Source organism: Anabrus simplex, chromosome 2 (genome assembly GCF_040414725.1).
Source record: "Anabrus simplex isolate iqAnaSimp1 chromosome 2, ASM4041472v1, whole genome shotgun sequence".
Classification (NCBI taxonomy): domain Eukaryota; kingdom Metazoa; phylum Arthropoda; class Insecta; order Orthoptera; family Tettigoniidae; genus Anabrus; species Anabrus simplex.
Window position 1 is genome coordinate 412,320,793 of NC_090266.1, and position 15,295 is coordinate 412,336,087.

Genomic DNA, 15,295 nt, shown 5'->3' on the forward strand with positions numbered 1-15,295 from the left:
TTAAATTGTGTAAACTTTCATTTATTTGAATGATGTGTTTGTGCCTCTTGAAGTATGTCATGTGATGAGAACAAAATAAATCAACACTTCCCTTTACTGTATTTGCCTCTGCAAATGGAAGTGACTCAGCATGATCTGTGTAGGTGTCATTGTGAACAGACAATCCTTTTCCTGTCACTGACCTAGGCCAACCTTGGGACACAGTACACTAGACCCATATCTAATGCATAATTCAGAAAGGCATTCATGTCATTTCTATCTTCCTTGTACAGGTACTGTACATAACTAAAATTTAATGTAAACTGTCACAACCTCTTCTAACAATTGTTATTTAAATCAGTTACTATCTTCAGATTCCCAATTTCATATGTAACAACCCAGTCTCTATTAGAAGTTGTTAGCTCAAAATCTCTAATTTCTGTGAAAATTTAGCAAAAGGATGCTGATTATAATTTTGCTGAGGATAGAAATTCCATCCAGATGAGTGTACAGAGCGAGCTGATACTCTGTCTAGCAGTGAGCTGTAATAGCACATGTAATTAAGTACAATAAAGGTTAACAGAGCCTCTGTGGCTCAGGCAGCAGCACGCCGGCCTCTAACCACTGGATACCGTGGTTCAAATCCCGATCACTCCATGGAAGGTTTGTGCTAGACAAAGCGGAAGCGGGACAGGTTTTTCTCCAGGTACTCCAGTTTTCTCTGTCATCTTTCATTCCAGCTACACTCTCCACTATCATTTTATTTCATGTGTCAGTCATTAATCATTGCCCCAGGGGAGTGCGACAGGCCTCGATAGCCGGCACAATTCATATCCTCACCGCAAGTTGGGGGCTTCATTAATCCCATCCTTGACCCGATCATTGACTGGAAAACAGGTTGTAGGTTTCCATTTTCAAAGGTTGACAGGTCTGAATTAAAGCTAGCTAGTGAAGTAGTTGTTCATCGGCACGTATTCTCTTTTAACATTTTCAAGTACTGCAATTTGAACCACTTGTATCATACAGTCTAGGAAATTTCACAATAGTAACAATGCAACACTACTTCTATATTCATTCCAATTAAGTGAGGTAAATAGAAGCTTGATTGTTAGAAAATACGTCAACTTCATGCAGATTATGGATAGTATTTCTTGATGACAAGTTCATGTACTTTATGTGATGAACCAAGACACCAGAAGTTCTGCAGATGAAATTTGAGTTTAGTCTTAAGTGTTTACATGCATCATATTTGGTGATGGATGGCCTTTAAAGACAAAGGAATTTAAGTTTGTGAAATTAGCAGTTGATTGATGAACACTATGCAATGTGGAGTTCATCTCCTATTTTTCATAAATTTTAAAAACATGAATGGGGAGTTTTTCTCTCATAGCATTCTCTCATGGCATTCTACACACAGGTGATCTGTGCAAGATACTGGCGTTCAGTATTTATATCCAGAACTAAGGAGAAATATGTTATGGTAGTAAGAATCCACTGCACCATTTACCATGACAAGAGCTTCCAGTTAACTATATCAGGCAATAACCAGACCACCCACAACAATTCCAAACAGTTATAAATTATAGCATGAGCTCTGTACTAGCATGTTCTATGTATCTATCTCACAGGTCATGGTTGACCAAAGCATATTAGGACATTAGTTGCTTTATGTTCTCTTTGTTTGCCCTTTTTCACTGATCACAATATATTAATTCTCTCTACTTGAAGACATGGCAGTGAGCTCTGAAGAAGTGATGAATGCTATGACAAAAATGACGATAGATACAGTGCATGGTCCTGACAAGGTTCTTATGTGGGTTGTTAAATATGCACGAGTAGCCAGTGTAATCAATAAAATACTAACTATACTGTAATGTTGACAGAGACAGTACAGTTTTAATTCATAAGAGTGGAGATATGAATGATGTAAATGAATGGAGACCAATAACAATATGTTCAATCCTAAGAAGAGCCAATGGAAAATTATTGGAAAAATGGGTGAAAGATGTAATCTCCTTTAATCCTAATCAAAGAGGTTTTATGACTTTCTGGATCATACATTAATACTTCAATAAATAGTTCAGTATTGGAGAAAGCTAAACAAGGAAATGGTAACACAGCAATAGTATTCCTTGATATTACAAAGGCATATGACAATATCAATCATAATCGTGTTTTGTTCCACACTGGAAGCATCCAGTCTATCACCAAAATTAAGAAGATTTATTACAATTTACGGTCTGGAAACAGCACTACAATACAGACGATTAACACGTTCGCTGCCACCATTTTCTAAAATATCTTTCTCAGGAGCTGTTTTGGAAGTATTGTAACCGTCCAGGCTTCTCCAGCCCTACTAATTTAATATAATATCATTTTACGCGATATCATTTGATATCAAGTTTATCCGCCATCGGCAATTATTTGTAATAACATATTTATTCAACGTCAATCATTTGTAATCAAGGCTTTTTGGAATCATATTGTATATATGATAACATCGTTTTATTATTTAAATTATTATATTATGTAGGATAGGAATTCATTATGTTGTAAATACGGTCAATATGTTGAGACATAGTTGTTTTCATTTCATCTCATGTTTGTGTATACGGAGGGTTATTCTTGAAGCTTGGGATTTTGCGTGCGTCATGGGTTTATCTTATGACCAAGGCTAGTAAACAGCGACCCGTGCGCGAGGCTTGCAAGCTGGTCAGCTATATCATCTGGACTTGTCGAGGAAGAGAAGGGAGGTGATGCTTCGATCTATCGAATCAGATACTTCGTTGTATATGAGTTTTGAGATTAAGCTGTTACCAAGAGTGGGGGTGAGCCCGGATATATACTGATTCTCAACACGAGAACGGGACCTAACAACCTGACGACCTTACAGCGAGATACGTAGGGTACTCCATCACTAGTACTTCTACTGTGAACATCTACTTTGAACGACGTGATTTGATTTTTGAAACAGTGTGTGGTCGCTCCGCGACATAGTTATTTTTGTACAATGTATTATCGCTTCGATACAGAACTTAGGTGCGGTTATGTTATCGGATCTACGTGAAACGGAACAAGCTTACGGCTTGTGTTATATTCAGTAAATATTGTGGACGAAGAACTATGTTTAGTTCAAGTCTACGGAATTTTGGTACAAGTCTGTACCGTATAAATAGTATAGCTCAGTTGGATTGAGATTTCTACTAATATGGAAAAATTCATATCTCTGAATTTTCTCCTCTTACGATCAACGCTGATCAGTTATTACAAGTATAGGGTCAATGTCTAATTTAAAGACTAGGCATGTAGGGAGTGTTAGTCCAGATAGCCCGTACCATATCAGAGAAGGAAGGAAGGATGTCCATGGAGCAAAGTCTACATCGAGAAGAAGAGAACGAGTAACCACGGAAACCAGATGACGTCAACGAAAGCTGCAATTGGTGAGCTTCAATTAGATAAAGCAAGCAATTAGTAAATTCAGTAAATTCTAAATCCCTCCACGCTTTAAGGAAACTTTTCCGATTCATCTCATTTTTTTGTATAATAAATTCATTTGTATTTTATATTGCGTTAATTTTCTTTCTTAAGCGATACTTAATGGTTAATTATTTAAAATCCTACCCCTGTGATTTAAGTATAAGTCTCTATGCTAGTAAATATAAATTTTGGTTTACAGTTTTATTTAAAACTGTAACCATGGCGCCCAAACATTACATAGAGAAATGGGGAACCATGGAATGTTAATTGTTTCTATTTGCGTAGCAATTTGCGGGCAAGCCACAAATAGTTTATTTAATATTCATGTGTCCCAAGATAATAACTTTCATCTCCCCATGTGTTATGACGAGAGGGAACAGTTACAGTATCAGTCAGTCCTAATAAATGGCACTAAATTTTATCAAAAACATGTCCACCGAGTTAAAAAAGTAAATATTATGCATTTAAAACAATATTTATTTTTTGACACTTTAAAGTGTCAGTGGCACATCAGGCCATGTTTTGGATGAGAGTGCCATCTGACGCTTTAAAGCGTCAAGCAATACTTTTCTTTTATACTAGTTATTTGTGTTACAATGCACAACATGATGGATCAGGGGGCACATTATTGTAAATAAACATCCATTTTACCGAAATTGTGACAAAATCCAGTTTGTTGGTTGCACATTGTCAGGAACACTGTCGTCTTCTTTCAGTGCACTGTTGTCACTTTCACTTTCACTATCAGAATTCCTCCACTCATTGGCTTCACTGTGTGACAATATATCATACTTGCTGTCAGAAACATCTAACATTTTAATTAAATCTTCATTAGTATGAAATTGTCTCTCATACTTCTTAGGATGAGACGGACTGGGCTCTGACCTGCTCTTCTCCGTTTCGAAGCAATACTGATTATCACCTAATTGCTCAAGAATAGAACTCCATGCGGCAAACTGTTCTAAAGGTAACCTTCCTGCAGTGACGGCATAACCACAAGCATCAATTGCCAAGCCAGCGCGTTTCTATGTAGCTTTAGAAACATAGGGCTCTGGAAGCTTTAAAGCGGCAGCGGCATTGCAAACATATATCACCTTGATGCTTTAAAACGTCAGTGGCAGTGAACGTGTTAAGGGTGCATTAATCTTCAAAGGGGCCTTCTTCAGGGTGCACCACTTTTGCTGACAATATTTAATATGTGTATTGATTTCAAAACCGATGAAATATGTGAAAAATCAGTTACAGAGGCCTTTGGATATCCACTTGTACGTGGAAATGACAATCTCTTCGTTATGTGCTTCACAGATGATATTGCATTGATAGCAAAAGATCAAGAATCTGTTGAGGAACTGAGACTCAAGGCTATTAAAATGCTTGAAAGCATTGTGTTCAAAGTCAAAGAATGCAATGTTCCAACATTATAATAGATAAAGGATATCTAAAAGAAGTAAATCTCTATATATCAGAGAAAATAATGATCGAAAGCATTGGCAATGGTGAAACAACTAAATATTTGGGAGTAGATTTTTCTAAGACAAATCACCATAAATTGTAATAAAGTTATTAATGACCTAAAAGATAAACTGGAAAAATTAACTGCTACTCCACTTCTGAAAGCTGCAAAAATTAAAGATACTAAATAACCACATATGGCCAATGCTTGTGTATCCATTACAGAATGCTCCGCTTGAGCAATTGCTAAGGACATAGACCAGTTGCTAAACAATGTACTCAAAGAGATTCTTTCACGTCTTATTAATGTTTCGGATGCCATGATTTATTCGCCTACAAAATACAAAGGTGTAGCATTAATTAAGGCCCAGTGGGATGCAGTTATTCAAGATCTTAATGTGGTAAATATTCTGGAAAAATCTAACAGCGTATATGCACTCTCTGGAAGAAATACTGAGAAAGAAAACGGCATTGAACATTGCTGCAGGGAAAACAACAACGAAAACAAATAGCAAAGCTATCAGGGATAGACTAAAAAATTAGGAATTCAAAAAATGGTGCTTGCTTCATAAAAAAGGTAAAGAAATTGCTCTCTTCACACAGCACCCTCAGGGAAATAAGCGGTCACAGATAAGGTAGGCCTTTTAACATCAGAGAGAACTGAAAGCATCAAAATGATGGCCGATGTGGCTCCAGTAAGAAGCATGTATGGTAGAAGCCAGGAGAACAACAACTGCAGGCATGTCTGTGGTGACATTGAAACTTTGGGACATGTTCTCGGCTATTGTCCATTCGGTTCATTGCTTAGGAATACTTGCCATCACACAATTCACGGCCTTATTGCAAAAGGCTTTCACAAAAACAGGTGGGATGTATGTGAAGAAGTGAACTCCTTAGCTAAAAATGGTAGCATGAGAAGAGTAGATATTCTAGCCTTCAATAAACAGAGAGATCGTTTTGCAATATTGCACCAAACAGTACGTCTAGAATCAAATGAAAAACAGCCACACGATATGCACTCTGAGAAGCAGGCAACCTACATTCTAGTATCCAATTACATCATGGAGAAATATCATGTGAATTCCATCACCGTCTACGGATTGTTAGTGGGTGCAAGACATACCATACTGCAGAGTCCTGCAGAGAGGCCCAGCCTATGAGCTGCTTCGGTAGCAGACTGCAATGGGCTTTGAAAGGGTCGCACATACGAAGCCCGTGACGTCATCGCACAGGCCAGTCTGGGCAGTGCTCTTCATTCGTACACGGTGAGGCAAGGACAGCGCTGTGGTAGTTCTATGGGCTGACTGCTTCAATGTGTACAGTGTACTGCATGTCAGCAGAGTGCGTTGCATTACGGTCGAGTGGAGCCGATCAAATATGCTGTGGTTTTCAGTTAGACTTCTCCGTCTATCCCTGTTATCGGAAACGAATGTGGACTGTAGTTCCCAAAGAAAAGAAACTGTGGCAAAAAATCGTCAAGTTAAAAAAGGAAGCAACAAACAAACTAAAAACCGCACAATACAAGACTTCTGAACTGGATCCTAATCTTAAAAGTCGTATTTGGTTGGTATTCAAGCCTGCAGTTGACGGTGATGAGAAAGATGTTAACTTTGTGTGCTGTACGATCTGCGGTGAACTTTATGTACACACTAGCAGTTACCCACGGCTTCTCGCGTGGATTTCGTAATTTGATAAAGATAATCGTTTCTCGGTACTGTACTAAGACATTATCTGAAAATCCCTGAAGTATACAACCTCACTGAAGAATTGAGTTTCACTTACCCCAGAAACTCTTTGTAAACCACGTTTGTGGTATTGCCTTTTGGGGCTAAGATGACCATGCGACATAGAACTGTACACGTGAGAACGTCTTCTCTCAAGAAAAAAAGTTTATTTATTTTTAAAGGACATTCCAAGTACCAAGTTCCATGTCTGTAACATGTAAAGTTTTTGACATACACTGTAGATATACCCGTACTCATTTTAAAAATTCACCTACTTTTTCAATTCTTTTCAGTCCCTAAGTGGTTTTCCGAAAACCAAAAAGTACGTGTTTATTGATGAACGAGCTGCCAAATAACAATTATTATGACTGTAACATCTTCAGTTCTTGAGATATTTGTATACTCATGAAAATAATTTGACACCTATTTCAACACACACACACACACCACTCCGAAGTGAATTTTACCCCTCAAAAATGAGTGTTTTGTTATTTTTAAAGGTGATTTCAAATACCCATTTTCACGTCTGCAACATCTTAAGGTTTTTTAGATGTAAGTATCCTCATACAAATATTCAACTAATATTTCAGTCCTTTCATCTCCCCTTAAGGGACTGCCTGGCCGAGGCGGTAAAGGCGTGTTCGCTCGCCCGGAAGGACGTGGGTTCGATTCCCCATCCACAGGTGCACATGGCCCTGAGGTTCACCCAGCCTACACCAAAAATGAGTACCAGGTTAATTCCTGGGAACAAAGGTGGCCGGGTGTAGAGCTAACCACTCTACCCGATCAAGTGCCGAGGTTATGGATAGTGGAAGCCTTTACCTTCCACTCCTCCAAGGGCCTTCATGGCCTGTACGGAGATGACTTTATTTGCTTTGCTTCATGCCCCCTTAAGTGGATTTTCCAAAACCAAAAGAATACGTATTTCTTTCTTTTTACAGGAGAGACTAAATACTAATTTTTACGTCTGTAACAACTTCAGTTTCTGATATAAGTACCCTAAGAAAATTAATTCAACCCATTTTCAGTCCCTTTACCCCCTCGTTAAGTGGTTTTTCAAAAACAAAATAATACCTGTTTTTTATTTTTAAAATATTAAAAATATCAATTTTCACATGTTTAACATGTTCAGTTTTTTAGATATACTGTAGATATGCTCATCTTAATAATTCACGCCAACCCACATTTGAGTCCTTTTTACAACCCCCCCCGTCCCTTAAGTGTCTTTTCCGAAAACAAAATAATACATGTCTCTTTATTTTCAATTGAGATTATAAACAGCACTTCACGTCTGTAACATGTTAAGTTTTTGAGATATATTGTAGATATGCTCAGGGATTATGTGTACAAATTTTGGTTGGCAGCTATGCCCAAACGTAAACACATAATCTTGATCCTGTAGAATCTTGGAGTTGGCATTGCCATGGTCACGGCAGTTCATTTCCTTATCCACTTCTGAGGGCAGGGGTAGTGTGGTGCCAATATCTCCATCATGGTCGGTTTTAGGGCCTTAAAACATGGTTTTCGGGCCCGTTCGGCTTACCAAGATTTGTTCTTTGGGTCAAGGGGCTTAAAATGAGCTTTGTCTCATCCTTGCACAACAAATTCGATATTTCGCCTATATTAGCCTATTATTTTTATATCTCCCCAGTCGCCCCCCACCTCGAATTGTTTTGAAAATATATTACAGCCCATGTCCCTCAGGGATAATGTATATTTATGTTAGTAAAAGGATTTTTAGAATTGGTTCAGTAGTTTCTGAGATTACCCTCGAGATATACACAAACAAATAAAATATGCACTCTCTCTTTATTATATTAGTATAGATTAAAAGAGTCGGACAGATTTTGTCCTTTTATGATTAAATAAAAATCTTACGATGAACGAGGTGTGCTTGAATAATGAGCATTCTAATGTTTCCGTGTCATCAGACTCCACGACTATGCCACAACCTGCCAAAGTAATGAAGATTTCTTCGTGGACTGATGTTCATGATGCTCCTATTCCAACAGATGAGCTGGAAAGATATTTAAAGCAAACTTGTGGAATGGAAGAAGATAGATATAGCGTCCTATTGGAGAACAAATGGACAAAACTATCCACAATTTCACCAGATCGCTAAGAAAGTAATAAGTATGCAAGCATCAAGTTCAGCTTCAGAGAGAAATTTCAGTTCAGCGGGCTTCATTCTTAACGCAGGGCGGTCTCTTCTACAACCAGACAGTGCTAATGTTCTTCTTTTCATTCACAGTAATTCCATTCCACCACATTAGCAATGACCAATAAACTACGCACACTAAGTAAAAGCTATGGTCAGGTTTGTTTTTGTTGTTGGCATATTGCACATCATTTCTGTTTGTATTTTGTTTTAAGGGTAAACAAGAATGAAGTCCTATGAATATGCTTCATGTTATTTAGATTCATTTTCAGTTAACTTGATGTCAATTTATTGCAAACAAATATTAGTCTATAATAAAGTTTCTGTTTGTTTTCAATTATTATTATTATTATTATTATTATTATTATTATTATTATTATTATTATTATTTTTATTATTATTATTATTATTATTATTATTATTATTATTATTATTATTACAGTGCAGGAGAAATCTCTACTGTTTAATTTCAAAATGTGATTAGCCTACTTTAAAATATGTTACTAGCGTACGGGAATTCGTAGAGTGAGTGATCCGAATAGTAGTGTGACGTGAACATTTCATTGTGCATGGCGCTCATGTTATTGTGGAGAAGTACTCAAGGTTATTCTACTGAGCTCGCCCAGTACGGTGGACTGCAGTGGGCTGTATGAGACCAGTGCTGTGGGCCAGTATGCTGCCGCGTCAGAAGAGAACGGCACTGCACAGGCTGGGCAACCGGATCTTGTGGGTTTGAAGTGCTGCGCGGTGGGCCTGGCTGCAGGACTCTGCCATACCGGGGATGAAGGTTGAGTTGTGGAAAGGGTTTATCATCAAGGAAAGCTACCTAGCCATGATTGCCGAGGCAACTGTGCGTGGGTTCGTGCTTCTTTTAAGGAACCATTTATATTCAAAAACATAAAAAGTGTACAATAATGTGTCTTATGGCAAACACGTTGAGGGTCAGTTTCCTAAATAAAGGATTTTATATACCGGGTGTTCACCAGCCCCTTATTTTTTCAGAGACAGGCAACCCAATTGAAGCATATAACTTAAAAATCCTTATAATTTAGTTATATGAGCACCAAATAACTTGAAATTTCTCCTTATGGTCAAGAAAGCTCTCCCCTACCTGTGTGTTATCACTGTAAATTAATCCATAGACCTAGCAAAGGAAAAACTACTATGCACAATTCCGCACCAAATACTAAGGACCATTCTGCAAACATGTGATCTATTGCACCTTGAAATAACACAGGTACCCGTAGTACAATGGAATTAATAGGTTATGCCACGTGCTTTGTAACGTAAGGAAGTTAAATGTGTGTAAAGATGGGAAAAGGCGAACATCTTGATGGAATGATGAAGTGAGAGCAGCTTGTAAACTTAAAAAAAAAGGCTTATCAGAAATGGCTCCAAACAAGGGCCGAGGCAGACAGGGATTTGTACGTAGATGAAAGAAACAGAGCAAAACAAATAGTTGCTGAATCCAAAAAGAAGTCGTGGGAAGATTTTGGTAATAACCTGTAAAGGCTAAGTCAAGCAGCAGGGAAACCTTGCTGGACAGTAATAAAGAATCTTAGGAAGGGAGGGAAAAAGGAAATGAACAGTGTTTTGAGTAATTCAGGTGGACTCATAATAGATCCCAAGGAATCACTGGAGAGGTCGAGGGAATATTTTGAACATCCTCTCAATGTAAAACGAAATCATCCTGGTGGTGTTGCGAACAGCCAAACTCATGGGGAGGAGGAAAATGATGTTGGTGAAATTATGCTTGAGGAAGTGGAAAGGATGGTAAATAAACTCCATTGTCATAAAGCAACAGGAATAGATGAAATTCGACCTGAAATGGTGAAGTATAGTGGGAAAGCAGGGATGAAATGGCTTCATATAATAGTAAAATTAGCATGGAGTGTTGGCAAGGCACCTTCATTTTGGACAAAAGCAGTAATTGCACCTATCTATAAGCAAGGGAACAGGAAGGATTGCAACAACTATTGAGCTATCTCATTGATTAGTATACCAGGCAAAGTATTCACTGGCATCTTGGAAGGGAGGGTGCAATCAGTGGTTGAGAGGAAGTTGGATGAAAACCAGTGTGGTTTCAGACCACAGAGAGACTGTCAGGATCAGATTTTCAGTATGCACCAGATAATTGAAAAATGCTACGAGAGGAATAGGCAGTTGTGTTTATGTTTCATAGATCTAGAGAAAGCACGTGAAGGGTACCGCGGGAAAAGATGTTCGCTATACTGGGGGACTATGGAATTAAATGAAGATTATTAAAATCAATCAAAGGCATTTATGTTGACAATTGGGCTTCAGTGAGAATTGATAGTAGAATGAGTTCTTGGTTCAGGGTACGTACAGGGGTTAGACAAGGCTGTAATCTTTCACCTTTGCTGTTCGTAGTTTACATGGATAATTTGCTGAAAGGTATAAAATGGCAGGGAGGGATTCAGTTAGGTGGAAATGTAGTAAGCAGTCTGGCCTATGCTGACAACTTTGTCTTCATGGCAGATTGTGCCGAAAGGCTGTAGTCTAATATCTTGGAACTTGAAAATAGGTGCAATGAGTATGGTATGAAAATTAGCCTCTCGAAGACTGAATTGATATCAGTAGGTAAGAAATTCAACAGCATTGAATATCAGATTGGTGATACAAAGCTAGAACACGTCGATAATTTCAAGTATTTAGGTTGTGTGTTCTCCCAGGATGGTAATATAGTAAGTGAGATTAAATCAAGGTGTCGTAAAGCTAATGCAGTGCGCTCGCAGTTGCGATCAACAGTATTCTGTAAGAAGGAAGTCAGCTCCCAGGCGAAACTATCCCTACATTGGTCTGTATTCAGACCAACTTTGCTTTACGGGAGCGAAGGCTGGGTGGACTCAGGATATCTTATTCAAAAGTTAGAAGTAACAGACATGAAAGTAGCAAGAATGATTGCTGGTACAAACAGGTGGGAACAATGACAGGAGGGTATTCAGAATGCGGAGATAAAGGCTAATTTAGGAATGAATTCGATGGACGAAGCTGTATGCATAAACCGGCTTCGGTGGTGGGGTCATGCTAGGTGAATGGAGGAGGATAGGTTACCTAGGAGAATATTGGACTCTGTTATGGAGGGTAAGAAAAATAGAGGTAGACCAAGACGACGATGGTTAGACTCAGTTTCTAACAATTTAAAGATAAGAGGTATAGAACTAAATGAGGCCACAACACTAGCTGCAAATCGAGGATGGTGGCGACGTTTAGTAAATTCACAGGGGCCTGCAGTATGAACGCTGAAAGGCATAACAGTCTATAATGATAATGTATGTATGTATGTTGGTTTTAAGGCTTGCGCTCTGATTTGCCGTCCTTCCCCTAATGACGGTTGGGGGAAGGATTGGGAAGGAAATTGGCCTTGGTCTCTTATTATGGTACTGTCCTGGCATTCGCCTGGTGGTGAAGATGGGAACCGAAGAAAACCATTTTCAGGACAGCCAGCATGGGATTCGAATCCACAACCTACCGAATCAAATGCACACAAATATGTAATAATCCAGACCTACCAGGTCACATCGCTGCACTTACTCATTTCCTCACGTTGCATTCCTATAAATACTCATTGAATTGTTGCTAATTGATGGAGAAAGTATGGTCAAATTAAAATATATGCTACGTGTTCCGTATTAGTAAAGAGTTAAATGAATGCTGTAGAGTGGTCAACATTTCGAACACTTGTTACTCTGAATATGCACGGTACTCTACTTCCTACCTACAGACCATCACGTCGTAGCCCAACCTGGTTATACACTGACTGACAGAGCAAATGCAACACCAAGAAGGAGTGGTCAGAACTTTATGCCAATTGCAGGGTAGACTGACGTCACTGAGGTATGCTCATGATGTGAAATGCGCCGCTGTGCTGCGCACGTAGCGAACGATAAATGGAACACGACGTTGGCGAATGGCCCACTTCGTACCGTGATTTCTCAGCCGACAGTCATTGTAGAACGTGTTGTCGTGTGCCACAGGGCACGTGTATAGCTAAGAATGCCAGGCCGCCGTCAACGGAGGCATTTCCAGCAGACAGACGACTTTACGAGGGGTTTGGTGATCGGGCTGAGAAGGGCAGGTTGGTCGCTTCGTCAAATCACAGCCGATACCCATAGGGATGTGTCCACGGTGCAGCGCCTGTGGCGAAGATGGTTGGCGCAGGGACATGTGGCACGTGCGAGGGGTCCAGGCGCAGCCCGAGTGACGTCAGCACGCGAGGATCGGCGCATCCGCCGCCAAGCGGTGGCAGCCCCGCACGCCACGTCAACCGCCATTCTTCAGCATGTGCAAGACACCCTGGCTGTTCCAATATCGACCAGAACAATTTCCCGTCGATTGGTTGAAGGAGGCCTGCACTCCCGGCGTCCGCTCAGAAGACTACCATTGACTCCACAGCATAGACGTGCACGCCTGGCATGGTGCCGGGCTAGAGCTACTTGGATGACTGAATGGCGGAACGTCGTGTTCTCCGATGAGTCACGCTTCTGTTCTGTCAGTGATAGTCACCGCAGACGAGTGCGGCGTCGGCGTGGAGAAAGGTCAAATCCGGCAGTAACTGTGGAGCGCCCTACCGCTAGACAACGCGGCATCATGGTTTGGGGCGCTATTGCGTATGATTCCACGTCACCTCTAGTGCGTATTCAAGGCACGTTAAATGCCCACCGCTACGTGCAGCATGTGCTGCGGCCGGTGGCACTCTCGTACCTTCAGGGGCTGCCCAATGCTCTGTTTCAGCAGGATAATGCCCGCCCACACACTGCTCGCATCTCCCAACAGGCTCTACGAGGTGTACAGATGCTTCCGTGGCCAGCGTACTCTCCGGATCTCTCACAAATCGAACACGTGTGGGATCTCATTGGAAGCCGTTTGCAAACTCTGCCCCAGCCTCGTACGGACGACCAACTGTGGCAAATGGTTGACAGAGAATGGAGAACCATCCCTCAGGACACCATCCGCACTCTTATTGACTCTGTACCTCGACGTGTTTCTGCGTGCATCGCCGCTCGCGGTGGTCCTACATCCTACTGAGTCGATGCCGTGCGCATTGTGTAATCTGCATATCGGTTTGAAATAAACATCAATTATTCGTCCGTGCCGTCTCTGCTTTTTCCCCAACTTTCATCCCTTTCGAACCACTCCTTCTTGGTGTTGCATTTGCTCTGTCAGTCAATGTATAACATTGGATAAAAAACTCTTTGGAAAAGGATGATATGCAGTGATAATACAGTCACTTTAATGACATTAATTGAAAAAATAGTATACCAGCCAGTGCTTCGGACCTACTACCACACAACTTGGGTGACGCAACAATAATGACGCGTGCTTTAGCCACCTTAGCTATAACGAGCCTCGGTGCATTACTAGCACTATGTAGTCCTTATAGACATTTCCTGTTCGTACATAAGATAGTATTATTCATAGCTGTGATCGTTTTCCACATTCATTATAGTTTAAGTAATAGAAGCAACACTGCCATTAATGATTTCTACCACATTGGCGAGCATTATATAAATGGTACGGTTGTACTAAAACCATAAATAAGCAGGTACTAATGTTTTCAATCAATCAATCAATCAATCAATCAATCAATCAATCAATCAATCAATCAATCAATCAATCAATCAATCAATCAATCAATCAATCAATCAATCAATCAATCAATCAATCAATCAATCAATCAATCAATCAATCAATCAATCAATCAATCAATCAACCAATCAATCAATCACTACTGATCTGTATTTAGGGCAGTCGCCCAGGTGACAGATTCCCTATCTGTTGTTTTCCTAGCTTTTTCTTAAATGATTGCAAAGAAACTGGAAATTTATTATACATCTCCCTTGGTAAGTTAATCCAATCCCTAACTCCCCTTCCTATAAAAAAATTTGCCCCAATTTGTCCTCTCGAATTCCAACTTTATCTTCATACTGTGATCTTTCCTACTTTTAAAGACACCACTCACACTTATTAGTCTGCCGATGTCACTCCATGCCATCTCTCCACTGACAGCTCAGAACATACCACTTATTGCATGTAACTATTCAGATGTGAAGACCTGTATTGAAACTTTATATAAATTGAAATTTACATACCACTTAGTCGAGCAGCTCATCTCCTTTCTCCAAAGTCTTCCCAGCCCAAACTTTGCAAAATTGTATACGCTACTCTTTTGTCGGAAATCACCCAGAACAAATCGAGCTGCTTTTCTTTGAATTTTTTCCATTTCTTGAATTAAGTAATCCTGGTGAGGGTCCCATACACTGGAACCATACTCTAGTTGGGGTCTTACCAGAGACTTACATGCCCTCTCCTTTACATCCTTACTACAACCCCTAAATACCCTCATAACTAGGGCTCGAATGTTTAGGAGAAGTCATATTTTTTCTTTTTCTCTATTTTCTTGCCTGATTGGATTTTGGTGCAAATCAGGTGATTATCGTCACAACTAAGTGATTTTTATTTGTCATATAACTGCGTATTTTGG